Below are 12,922 nucleotides of genomic sequence, written 5' to 3'. Positions count from 1 at the left end.
ATTAATGTCCTTTCTCTCATCGCTTGGAGCTTTTTTGTGTAGCGGGTTAAGTATTTGACATTTCCGCTTTGTTGTATTTATTAGCCATAACCACCAATGTCCCGAGTGGCAAACAGGAGCAAAAATCTGAAGGATTGCCACATTTCAACAGTGTGTTATTTTATTTGGCATATAATTAAATAAATAAGCGTACTAACAAATTTAGCAAACGAAAACTTACATATGGATGCGAACTTAATTTTTTTCTATCTATGAAGTGAATGAAACTCGGGTAGGCTTCCACCCTGAATTCCTTTTTCGTTTTCGGGGATATGAATTCCCCCTTTGGGTGATCCGAAAGTGCCATGCTCTGCAAGAATTGCAAAACAAGAAATGAAATACTGAAAATACACAACTTACACCCAATCGAACCCAAAAAATACACCCAAATCAATGCAGAAAATACACCCAAAGTTCGTAGAAGTAACACTTACCACAATATCAGGGGGGAGACAGTATATTTGTTCCTGAAACTTTTTTTCATTTTTCTGGTTTAGGATGAGGCAGATGGCAGATACAATCTAGAAATATATGCCGAAGTTAATTTTACATTAATAAACATTGCAGTTTACTTTGGTGTAAAAACATTAATGTTAGTGTAATATTACCTGAGATTCTATATCACTTTTTGCCTGGAGGGATGCAAGGTGCGATCTGATCAAAATGTATTCTCCTTTGCCAATCAGATTGCAAATCTCCTCATACTCGTCAGTATTGCCATTTGCGTCTTCCTTCAGTCTCGTCCCCCAGATGTAGCACTTTTGTTTCATATCATCTGTAATTTGATTTATTTTCCCTGGAGTTTCAAACTTTGCAGAACTTTCTCCCCCAGTCTCCCTCTGAATTTGTGGACTTTCGTTTGTTCCCTTCGCCGCATTGCTTGCTAATTTTTGGACCAAAGTGTCTAATTGTTCTAGCATACTTGCAGTTTCTGGAGATTTTTCCCTTTCTGTCTCCTACGTTGACACCCCCTCCTGGCTTGAATCAGTCAGTCCAAGGCTGAATGATGGCATCCCTGAATCTGTTTTAGGAACATAGGTTGCTGTCCGTGCCATCATCAACAGGGCAGCAGCGTCTTCTGCGGCTGGATGACTGTGTCATGATGTATAAGAATAAGTAAGAATAATAATATACGGATGATAAGCAAAGATTGATTTTAGTCTGATGAACTTACATTTTAGTTGGAGCTGGGGGAAGCGTGGGTGTGGTTTCTTGAAGTTTCTTGGGGGATTCAGGAGTGCTGCACAGTAACACAAAATTAATCATGGCGTAAAGAAAAAATTGATCAGGAACAATATACACCCAAACTGTATGCAAATATACACCCAAACCCTAAACAAATATACACCCAATACTATTTCTTACTTTTCTGTAGTCTCTTCAATCCGTAGCATAGGGGTTGGTTCGAAATCTGTCTCAGGGGTTGTTTTGGATGCCGGCACAAAAACCTGGATCGGAACTCTAAACAAGAAGAAAAATGAAAGGTTAACAACGCCTTTGAAAATAATAAGGTTATAAGGTTGAAATATTCTTGGAAAACTCACATTGCAAGCGCTTCCGACGGTGTTTGTTCCCTCACAACCATCATATTCGAGTCAGTCGGACTCAACCTAAAATAACCCAAAAAAGGTAAAAAATACTCCCGAACAATTCAAAAAGAAGACAGGCTCTGTTTTTTGAGAACTTACATAGTTGCAGTTTTTGCTTTTTTTTGCTGCCTTTTTTTTCTTGAATAAAATAATAAAGGGCTTTTTTTTCTAAAAAAAATATATACAGAATTAGAAGTAGAAGGTAATAGAAGAACAAAAGTAACGGTTATTTGAAAGAGAAATTACATGCTCTGCGATGGCTGGTTTACGCTACTCTGTTCTGTGCGTCCTTGAGAGGAAGGATCATCACTTCCCAAGTTCACAGCCGGTAGTCTAAACAGATTTCATGTTATTCAGACAAAATAAGATACAGGTATAAAATACACCCAAATGAATGCACAAGATACAACCAACCGAATGGACAATATACACCCAACAAAACAAACGAAATATCCCTAGTATACAACACACACCCAACTTGATCCACAAAATAAACCCAAATGTTTCCAGAAAATACATCCAAATCATGATAACAAGATTTTATTAAATAATAAAGGTTCTTACGTTTCAGAGGACACATAGCGACCTTCTGTCGATCGCAGGTCAGCTAGGTTCTCCCTGCGAAACAAGATACAATTATTAGTAAACAAAACAGACAAAAATCTCAAATACACAGCCCCGCAAGACATACCCCTCCGCAGCAGATTTATCAACGTTTCCCCTTAGCCATTCATCGATTTCGTCACTTGATATTTCATATCTCTCACTACATTCATAAAATAAGATGTTAACAAAAATAATTACGATGATAGACCGTAATATAGCTTACGAGGTACTGTACCCGTCAAAGTATTGATCTTCTTCAGGAGGTGAATCCTCCACAACTACTTTTTTCTTTTCTTGTTGTGTTCTGGGTGGAAAAAAAAGAATACCAATCAGAAATAAAAAATTAATTTTATCACAGAATATTAATGAAAGAAGTGCTTACTCTTTTGGTGTTGTTTTTGGTTTTTTCTTTTTCTTCTCCCTCTCCGCAGGTGATGATTCTTCACTCCTATAAGTTAATAATAGACACTTCAATTAATACACGAAATCTTTATAATGAAGCTAAAAGAAAGGAGTAATAATTTCAGGACATTACTCATCACTTGGTTCAGATTCAGATTCTGAATTAGAATCTGACTCCTCTTGCCTCTGCTTTCTTTTTCTTGAGTCCATTCTGGAAGGCAAAGATTCATCATTTAGAACATACTAAAAATACACCCAAATGAATTCACAAGATACACCCAACTGAATATTAAATATACACCCAACGCAGCAAACGAAACACACGCTGCTAAATAAACTACATACACCCAACGTGATCAAACAAAATACACCCAACTCGAAAAAGAAATTACACCCAAGTATGGTTCTTACTTTTTCCCCTTTTTGCTGGGGTGTTTTCTTCCTGAATCCTCTGAGTCTTCTTGAGCCTCAGACTCAGAGGTAGAAGTGTCACTGTCAGTAGTTTCTGTCTCCGAAGACGAAGTTGGACTCGCCTTCCTTTTTTTTGTTTTTTTATTTCTTGTTTTTTTTCTTTTTTTTCTTTTTTTTTTCATTTTTTCTCTTGTCTCTGCGATCTTCAGAATCCCCTGAAACATGAGATATTTTAGTTAGCAGCATTCAGGTAAATAAAATACACCCAACTTATTATGTTTACTTACCAAAATTTCCTGTCTTTCTGCAGACATTCTTTCCACCAACTGCTCCTTAGTCCAGTTGGCAATCCAGGGCTTTAGTGGTCTTTGAGTCCTATTTTTGCCTTTGTTTTTTGAAAGATGAAAGTAGATTATCATGAGGATGAAGAGGCAGCCATTAATTGATTTCTTCTTCTTCTCCTGGTAGTCTGTGATGCCCTTGACCATGAAGGTCAAAACATGCCCCCCCCCAGTTTCTCTCTGATATGCCATCCATCATAAAAATTGGGGCCAGGTGCACGGGCGATATTTTGTTTATCGTCGTTGGCAAAAGAAACGCCATCTGTATGTAGAGGATGAATATCCTCTTGAACATCAGGCGTTCCTCTTCGTTGCCAACGCCGATTTCCATCATTTCATCAGTAAGACTTTTGAGGGTCTTACCCTGGAATCTTCTATAAATTATTTTGTCATCATCAGAAAGTTTCTTATAGTCAACTTTCTCAGGAAATAGATCTCCTACAAAAAGAAAGACAACAAAGTATCCAAGTCGGTTCAAAAACACCCAAGCATCAACTTATATAGACCCAAGCAACAACTTAATATACACTTATAATTTTAAGCTAGTTACCTGTTGCATTGATGCCAAGTGCATGACCTATTTTTCTTGGTGTTATTTGGAAAGAACCATATCCTGTCTTCAGTTTGTTCTCCCCAAGTTTGAAGTTGTTTGCCAGCTCCCTTAAGAGTTGGTGATCCACCCTTAGTGGTGGGATGTGCATCAACCCACCGAATCCAAGATCCCTCACAATTGCCTTCTTCTCCTCAGTCATGTTTCTGAACTTATCACTCAGGAGATGTGTGGCACACTTAAGGTCTTTGTTTGGTTCTTGCTGCCATTTTCTCTGAAAAACAATACACCCAAAGATAACAGTAAGATACACCCATATATATATGAGTCAGATACACCCATTAATAACAATAAGATACACCCATTGATAACAGTAAGATACACCCAAAGATATCAGCAAGATACACCCATTGATAATAGTGAGATACACCCATAGATATTATTCAGATACATGCATATAGATATTAGTCAGATCACTCAACCATGCTTCAATATCAAGCCACATTACAAGGTTAAGCAGTATACACCCCCGAATATACGGAATAAACCCCCAAAAATCAACAACAATAACAGGAGAACTTAGAACAACAATGTAGAACGACGTAGAACTTAGAAGAACGACGTAGAACTTAGAACATTGTAACAAAGAAGCAAGAATAATAGTAAACCCTAGAAGAACGACGTAGAAGAAAAGTAAAATATACAGGAATCTTAATGAACTTACGTTGAGTATTGTTGCTTTGTTTTCTGTTCAGATTCTTCACGGAGAGTTTGATGGTGTTTTGATGGAGGTTTCGAAGAACGATTTGTATATTTTGAACTTTGATTTTCGCTCGAAAATGGGAGGGTTTCCTTGTTTTCGAAGTGCCTTGAGAAATGGAAGAAGTGGAAGAAGTGGAAGAGTCTGCCATACGTAACCGTTCGAGTGTTGGGCGCGTGACTTTGACGCGCCATGTTATCTCTTTTGGTGCACGTGATTTCTCTTTGGGCTGGGCCAACTTGTATGCTTGTAGGCTTGTATGTGTAGCAGGCCCGTAAAAAATAACAAAGAAATATTTTAATTTTAAACTTTGATATATCTTTAAATTCAAGTGCATCCTTAATCCTTAATTCAAGGATCATTGGCAATTGAACATGAAAATCCATGTCTCAATCTCTGATCCATTTTTATTTCATTTTTCCGATTCCATCACCATTTGCTCCAAATCTCACATCTTTTCAAACAACAAATACAACTAATATTAAAAAGACATATACAAATATTTTTTTAATGCCACACAAGTGTTCCAAATTGAATTTGAACACTTATGCTAAAATATTACTATCTCAGCACATACTTAAAGCAATGATAACAGTTCAAAAGACAAATATCAACAGTAAATAAAACCTTCCAAGTCCTTGACCTTTGCTGTGGCAGCAGTCAATCTGGCATGAATCTGCTACCGCTAACTCACCTACAGTAAACAAAAGAACATACTTCTCAGTCTTTGGAAAGTATTGCAGTTCCAAAGAAAACCATAATTCATTAATTACTCAAAATTCATTGTCAAACAAACAACACAATGCAACAACATCTTCATCCACCTAAGAATGAAAACTAATACAACTATTCTCAGTTTCAACAAAAATAAAATTTACAATAGCCAGTGTGACAAATCAAAGAAAAAAAATAGTGGAAAAAAAAGAAATAATTAACATAATTATTCCTCGGTTACTCTTCATTGATATAGACAAACAACGTAATGCAACAACAAAATCCAGATACTTATGAAAGCTAACAGCGCACTAATAAAGAAGGGTGTTAAGAGCAACATAAAAGCTATTTCTTCATTGTTTTGTACATTCTCAAGCAGAAAAGTAATGCTTATATTAATCCATACCTGACCCTTCCCTATGCTTCCCATGTCCAAAGCCAATGGATCATTCCCATCCGGTGCATTGGAATAAACCTTGAACTGTTTAATTATTTATCATTGTATTGGTAAAGCTTATATGTAGTTGTTAAAATTCAAATTCCTAATCCACATTAAAAGAAACTATTGTTACCTTGTGCCATTTCAATTAGCTAGAGAATATAAGTGTTTTTTATGAAATCAAGTTCTAGTGGGTCCAGTTTGTTAATTTATACACCCATGGCAACTATAGCTAGAGAATATAAACAACTATAGCTAGATATATATTATATAAAACAGCTCTTGCCATGGCAACCTCCAGGGTGCACCACTATTTCATCACCCACTTCTAGTATCTATAAAGAAACTGCTATAATATAAAGCAATTCGTTATTGATCACTATCTCTATTTATTTTCTTTGAATTTAAGAAATTATGTAAGAAAAATTATGGCTACAATCATGTAAGAAATTATGACTTTAATAGCAAATATATTATAGAGCCAAAATCTTAAAATGATGATGCAGAAGTTTTTACTCCTCTCTAGATGTTCTGCCCATGTACCACCAAAAGTGTTAGATTTTTTTCATTCCCATAACATCACCAATAGATATAGCAAATTATGCACTTATGAAATTTTCTTCACATCAATCATAAGTGTCATAGTTCATTAAGGAGAAATCAAGGGTTTTCGGATTTGATTAAGTAATGACATCAAAAGTGATTAAAAGCAAGAAATGGCTAAGACTAACCAAATGCTATACCACAAAGCAAAAATCAATATTTGAAGTGGAACAACTGCACATGTGACTTAATCTATCTATATAAATCATCTTTCAAGTACTTATCTAGCAAAATATTGTTTATGAATCAGTCTCCAATTGCCCCAATTAAAAATACATTCAACAAAGTTCACAATATCTACTCTAATAAAGCAAAACTTTGGAATATTTGTTAAATCAATTATGAGGTAGAACAAATCAGTTTAATGTCAAAACACATGCAAGAGTGCTACTCATATTTAAAAGTGTTATGCAAAACAAAAATGATAAACTATGCATATTTAGCATTAGCATTTGTAGCTTTAGCAATACGGTAGTGATTAAGCTATAGAATAAAAAGTAAAATAAAATAAGAGCCTATATTTAACTGCAAAAAAGCATATATAATTTTCACCAAATTATTCTAAAAATATATAAGTAAATTGTTGATCTTTAAAATTTTAATTTGCATTCACATAATGCACACCCAATTGATTTTTCTTAAAAAAAATGCAGCAAAATTTATCGTAAAAATATTGTGATTAGTTCTATGCACTATTTCTTAATAAATGAAGCTTTCTCATTATGTAAAATTCAACCAAAAGAGCATATACTATATTAATTTTAGATATTATCTCTTAATGGATAAAGCTTTTTATTTTATCTTTTACCCTTTTTTCTTCTTTTGGATACATTATACCTCGTTTTAGATAACATAGAAAGCAATTTCCTTTCTCCAAATAACCGTTCAAGTGGGCTTCTTGTTCTTGGAAGCTTTAAACAATAGCATAACATAACTCTTTTGTTTATGTTTGCTTTCAATATTAAGTTTTTCATTGCCATATGTGCCTCCTAAATTCTTCCTCTGATTTTCTTAAGTCTCTTTTTCAACTTCCATAAGGTCGACTCACTCTATTTAAAGAATGCAAAAACATTCGTTAACATAGATAATTTATTTTTTTCCTAAGTGCTTTTAGTGAAATTAAGAAAAACAGATCAATTGTTTCTTTATCTCTTCTTATTTAAGATTTATAAAAGGAAAAAATGGATGACATTATGACACTTAGGATGAAGTATACAGATAAATTACCTGAGCATCATTGTTGAGATCCACCTCTTCTACAGTTGCTTGGAAGCTTGGTATATTTTGGAAGACAATTTGCAATGCTTTACTGATATCTTCAGGATTAACCAAGCAAGAGCAGCTCCTTTCTCTTTTTCTCCGTTGTCATTTTCCTGCAACCAATATTCTCAAACAGCTTTATGGAATTGACAAAGTAAGGCATTTTTGTTTTGAAACAGAGAAAGATATAATGACAAATAAGTCATTAGAACACGTATAAGGCAAGGGCGGCACAAAGAAAAAGGATGATTTGAGTATAGTTCATCTCCAATTATATTTTCATCTAAGGATAATCAAGAAATACAATTAGTACTTAAAGGGATTAACTACTTAATGGAATAATTGATTTAAGTCCAATGATCAACGTGATGCCATGTACATCTTCAAATATGAAAAATGGGTTATGTAATCTTGTACATTTTCTTTAATAACAGTTCATCAGTTAGGAAAAGAAAATATAAACATGCTTTAACTTGTCTACTTCATATTGTACTCAAAGCACGAAAAGTATATCTAACTGAAATTGAGACCCAAAAATGCTTTTAATATTTATCTATTCGATTGAACATATCAAACTCATTTTGCTTTGCAATGACATTTGTCTTTGCCTAGCTTTTCAAATTCGACAGTGTGATTGACACTCTCACATGGACCAACCTATGGATAGAAGAAACTTCTTTTTTTTTGGTGACTAAGAAACTTCTTATTTAATACAACTATCCAATCTATCAATTATTTGGAAAATGCATCTCTTCTAACTTCAAAGTGTGACTAATTAATCAGTATTAATATAGATTTTTAGTTATTTTTTATAGTACTGTTCTATCCGTTTTTTCTTCCTTCTTTCCCAGTTAAATCCTAATAAAGACAGATTTAAAAAAGAATCAGAGATATAATTAAAGAATAAAGATAGAAAAATCACCTTTAAGATTGTGTTAGTGGTGTAAACCGTTGCCAGTTAATACCACATAAAATAGTCTTGTCAATAAACTGCAGGACAAGTACACTTTTGATCTTAGCTTTAAGTTGGGGGTGAATCCTTGGTGGTGAAATCAATTAGATAGATCTTAACTTTAACCATGCTTTGATTATCATTTTTTTTACTCAGACAATATCAAGAGTTAGTGATATATAAGATCAAGATAACTAAAGCTAATTCATTTAAAAGATGAAGCGAAGCTATTTTCCTTTTATTTTGAGATGTAATTGTATATAATTGAAGTATATTTCTCTATTTTGTAAGTGGTTTGTGATGTCCTTATTTTTACTTTCCTACTTTTATAAGTAACGGATATCTATTGTTGTAATGGCATAGCTTGTTTATGTTTCTTTTTTCTTTTTTCATAATGAGTATCTATTGTTGCAAGGAACTATATGGTCAGATAACAAAATTTGAGAAGACCCAAGATCATGTTAATCTTAGAAGTTGTGAATATCAATTAGAGACAAAAGTTTTATTTTTGTAACCAATTAGAGAATTAGCTACGGATAAAATGATACCTGAAAAACTTATATTAAAAAGTCCAGTAACTCCTCACCAAAAATTCCAAAACTAATTTGAAGGTTAAGAATAAAAGGTTAATAATTCTTACAGCTCGTGGTGATGAAGATCCTTATACACTTTCTCAAATTGTCCCATCTCATCATTATTCCATCCACTTTGGCCTTCCTCAGCTATTCCCTCCTTTTCATCTTCTTCCTCTTTTCCTTATTCCTTCTCATCCTCCTTACCATAATCATTCACATCAAAATCATCTTTTGCATGCTCCATCTATATCACAAAAACAACCTCGTAATCACAAATAAAAAATAATGAACCACTATACTTGCACAACATTCTAGAAATATTGCTCCACCAACACTTACCTCTTCAAACTTCATAAAAAGAAAATTTTCCATCAAACTAAGAATAAGTAAAACTTTGGTTAGGAAACTAACATTATAGAGAGAGTAAATGAGTAAGCAAACAGCTAAAGTAGCCCTTAATGCATGTAAAACCATAGCACTAACAAAATAACACCAAAAAGCAAGTAATCAAAGAAGCCCTATCTCTATTCAATTGATAATCATATAGATTTGAACCTCGGACAATGAAGAATGTGCATGCAATCATTTGAAAGCAAGAAAAGTTACTTTGTACCTCTCCATCCCTTCCGAAATATAGAAAGAAATACATCTTCCACCTCTGATTTGTAATCCACATTAATTAATCCCTAGAACAGAAAGCATGTGAGGTAAGAAAAAAAATAGTCCACAGCAAGGTAGAATCAGCAAGAACAATATTATTATACTGGAACAGTAAAAGAAGCTTCAAGTAAAAAGGGGACTCACAGAACTTGTCAAGCATTTCTTTCTTTTTCTTAATGGGCTTGTTGTTCAGTGGAGTGAAATTCAGAACATCTATTGCTCTTGCAGCTGTAAAAAATCTTCCTTATCTTAGGCCCAAAAAAGCATGTCCAGTAATAGAAAATTTTGTAAAAACCACATGCAAAAATATTATATTGAATGCACATAAATGTAGTAGATATCTTATCGTATATTGGACTAAGAACACAGCCATTCATTTCAATTAGAAACCAAAATAAAAGATTTATTTTGCATATGCTAATTATTGAAAATCAATTCTTCTAGTTGATGCTAATAGATAAAATTACTAAACTAACCACTTCTTTCAAAGGAACCATGGAAATCCTGAATGAGAACAAAGATTGCTTTCAACCTGTGATTAAAGTACCGGTATAATTGAGAAGGTCTAAAGAACGTTAAGTTAAACTCTAAGATGATTAGATGAAATATATCTTTGGACTTGATAAAAATATTATCAATCATGTCAAATGAGGCATAAAGTGTAGAAATTTAATGTCAAAATTTCAATTTATAGCATCAATCTCAACCATCCTAGGCAGCAATCTTTTCCTTCCTCTAATAACAACATAAATGCAAAACACAATGAAAGGAAATTATAAAGGATAGTGTTACCTGGAGGAGGTTTCGAGCAATCAAGGACTCCATTGGAGACCACAACAAACATGTCCTTCTTTGTGAACTAACCATCCTTCATTTGCAGCATTCCAGTATATTCGTATGCTCTCTCCATTAATCTATACCTAACCTTTCCCCATGCTTCCCATGTCCAAAACCAATGGTTCATTCCCATCTGGTACATTGGAATAATACTGGAATAAAAATTTTAAAATGATGATGCAAAAGTTTTTACTCCTCTGTAGATGTTCTGCCCATGTACCACCAAAAGTGTTAAGATATTTTTCATTCTTGTAATATCTCAAATAGATATAGCAAAGTATGCAATTATGAAATTTTTTTCACATCAATCATAAGCGTCATAGTTCATTAGGGAGAAATCAAGGGCTTTTCGATTTGATTAAGTAATGACATCAAAAGTGATTAAAAAGAAAGAAATGGATAAAACTAACCCAATGCTATACCACAAAGCAAAAATCAAAATTCTAAGTGGAAAACTGCACATGTGACTTGATTCTTGAATTGGAGAAAGCTCCTTTTGTAATATCAAAAGTGTACCAATAGCATGCTTTAAGATAAGAGATCAATTTGATTCACAATAAATCATTTAGTTGTTCCTCCCATAAACCATCTAATTACCAAAAATATGCCAATAAGAAATAAGAAATGATAATTCACAATGCTAAACTTCTATAGAACAAAGCTACATATAAAATGATAAGGGACAGTAAACTCACCACTTAGGTTATTATAAGCTAAATACATATAAATTTTAAAATTTACCAATTTCATAGAAGCAGGTGAATATAAATTTTAAATTTTATCAAACCTTGTACAACCTAAATTCAATGTGCACATGTAAATGGATGCAATGTAAACTGTAGATCAGGAAAATATCAAGCTAGCCAATATGCATGACATAATGAGTTTGAATCATTTCAAAATCTAGCAACATATCATGCCTTCATTTTTACTAATAATTAACAAACCTGTACGGTATAAAGGGTGTGGCTAAATCATTACGCTTTCCAGCATCATCAAACAAAGCTTGCACCTGAAAGAACCAAATCAAAGATGTTAAAACAATACAGAGGCAACAAAGCATGGACGCACCTCAAAGCATTAGTCATCAGTGGAAGAAAAAAGGTGTGGATTACTACAACTAAAAGAAACACATACATTTAGTTAAAACATTATTTATGAAATAAAACTCTTTCAATTTGCATGGGTTTATATAGAATTTAGGCGAAATTTTCATCCCCAAAATGCTGCTACTCCAGTATTACAGAGTAAGACAAAGGAGAAGAAAAAATTAACTTTCTTTTCAAATCAACTTTTAATTCAAGATTTGATGAAAATGAATATTGATGTTGTGCATGTTTTTCCAAATCAAAGTAGATATTAGAAAAAAAAATGTGATTTTACCTTTTAGAAAGAAAAAAAAAATTGATTCAGAGAAGTGGGCAAAGTTGTCTGATTCAGAGAAGTGGGGGTGGGTCGTCGCTTTTTAACACTTCGCGTGCCCCACCGTCGCGCGTTGTATCACCATCTCTGGCATCGATTCCTCACCATTGACCAGCAGTTTATTCTTGGCGCTCCATATTTTGTAAAGAAACGGTAAGATAAAGCTATGTTCGACCTATGGGTGTTATGGAGCAGCTCAGCCGGCCATGTTCATTTTGTCTTTCTCTCTCTTTCTTTCTGTCGTGCTCTCTGTCTTCCCCCTTAACCCTCTCTTCTCTACGACGCCGTTGGAGAAAATCCTCTCTCCTTCCGGCGCCACCTACTCCTCTCCACTGAGAATTGCAGTGTCTCATATTGGATGAGAAATGCGAACATAACATGATAAAAATAAAATATGAAGATAAGAGAGAGAGAGTGAAGCTTTAAAGTAATGTATTTTGAATTTAAATTTGAATGGATCAGAATTCCCGCTCAATAATTTGTAGTTTGGTTTGTTCATAGAATTTTGAGTTTTTTACGATTTTATTGCTGTTTAGTGTTTACTGTTGTGCCACATGTCTATTATATAAACCTCCACTTGTCGATTGCAAAAACTTCTACTTGTCAAGCAAAGAACTACTTACTACTCTCTTATTAGATATTAAATAGATAGATAGATTAAAGGGTCAATCAAGAAAGAGAGAAAGACTAGTGACTTTGTCATTTCAATCCAAGGTCCACCATAGTTTATTAGAAACTCATCCTTATTAAGTTTGGAAAAGT

This window comes from Arachis stenosperma, chromosome 8 (assembly GCF_014773155.1).
Source record: "Arachis stenosperma cultivar V10309 chromosome 8, arast.V10309.gnm1.PFL2, whole genome shotgun sequence".
In the NCBI taxonomy this organism is placed as follows: Eukaryota; Viridiplantae; Streptophyta; class Magnoliopsida; order Fabales; family Fabaceae; genus Arachis; species Arachis stenosperma.
The sequence above is the reverse complement of the archived record's forward strand: the minus strand, read 5'-3'. Positions refer to the sequence as shown.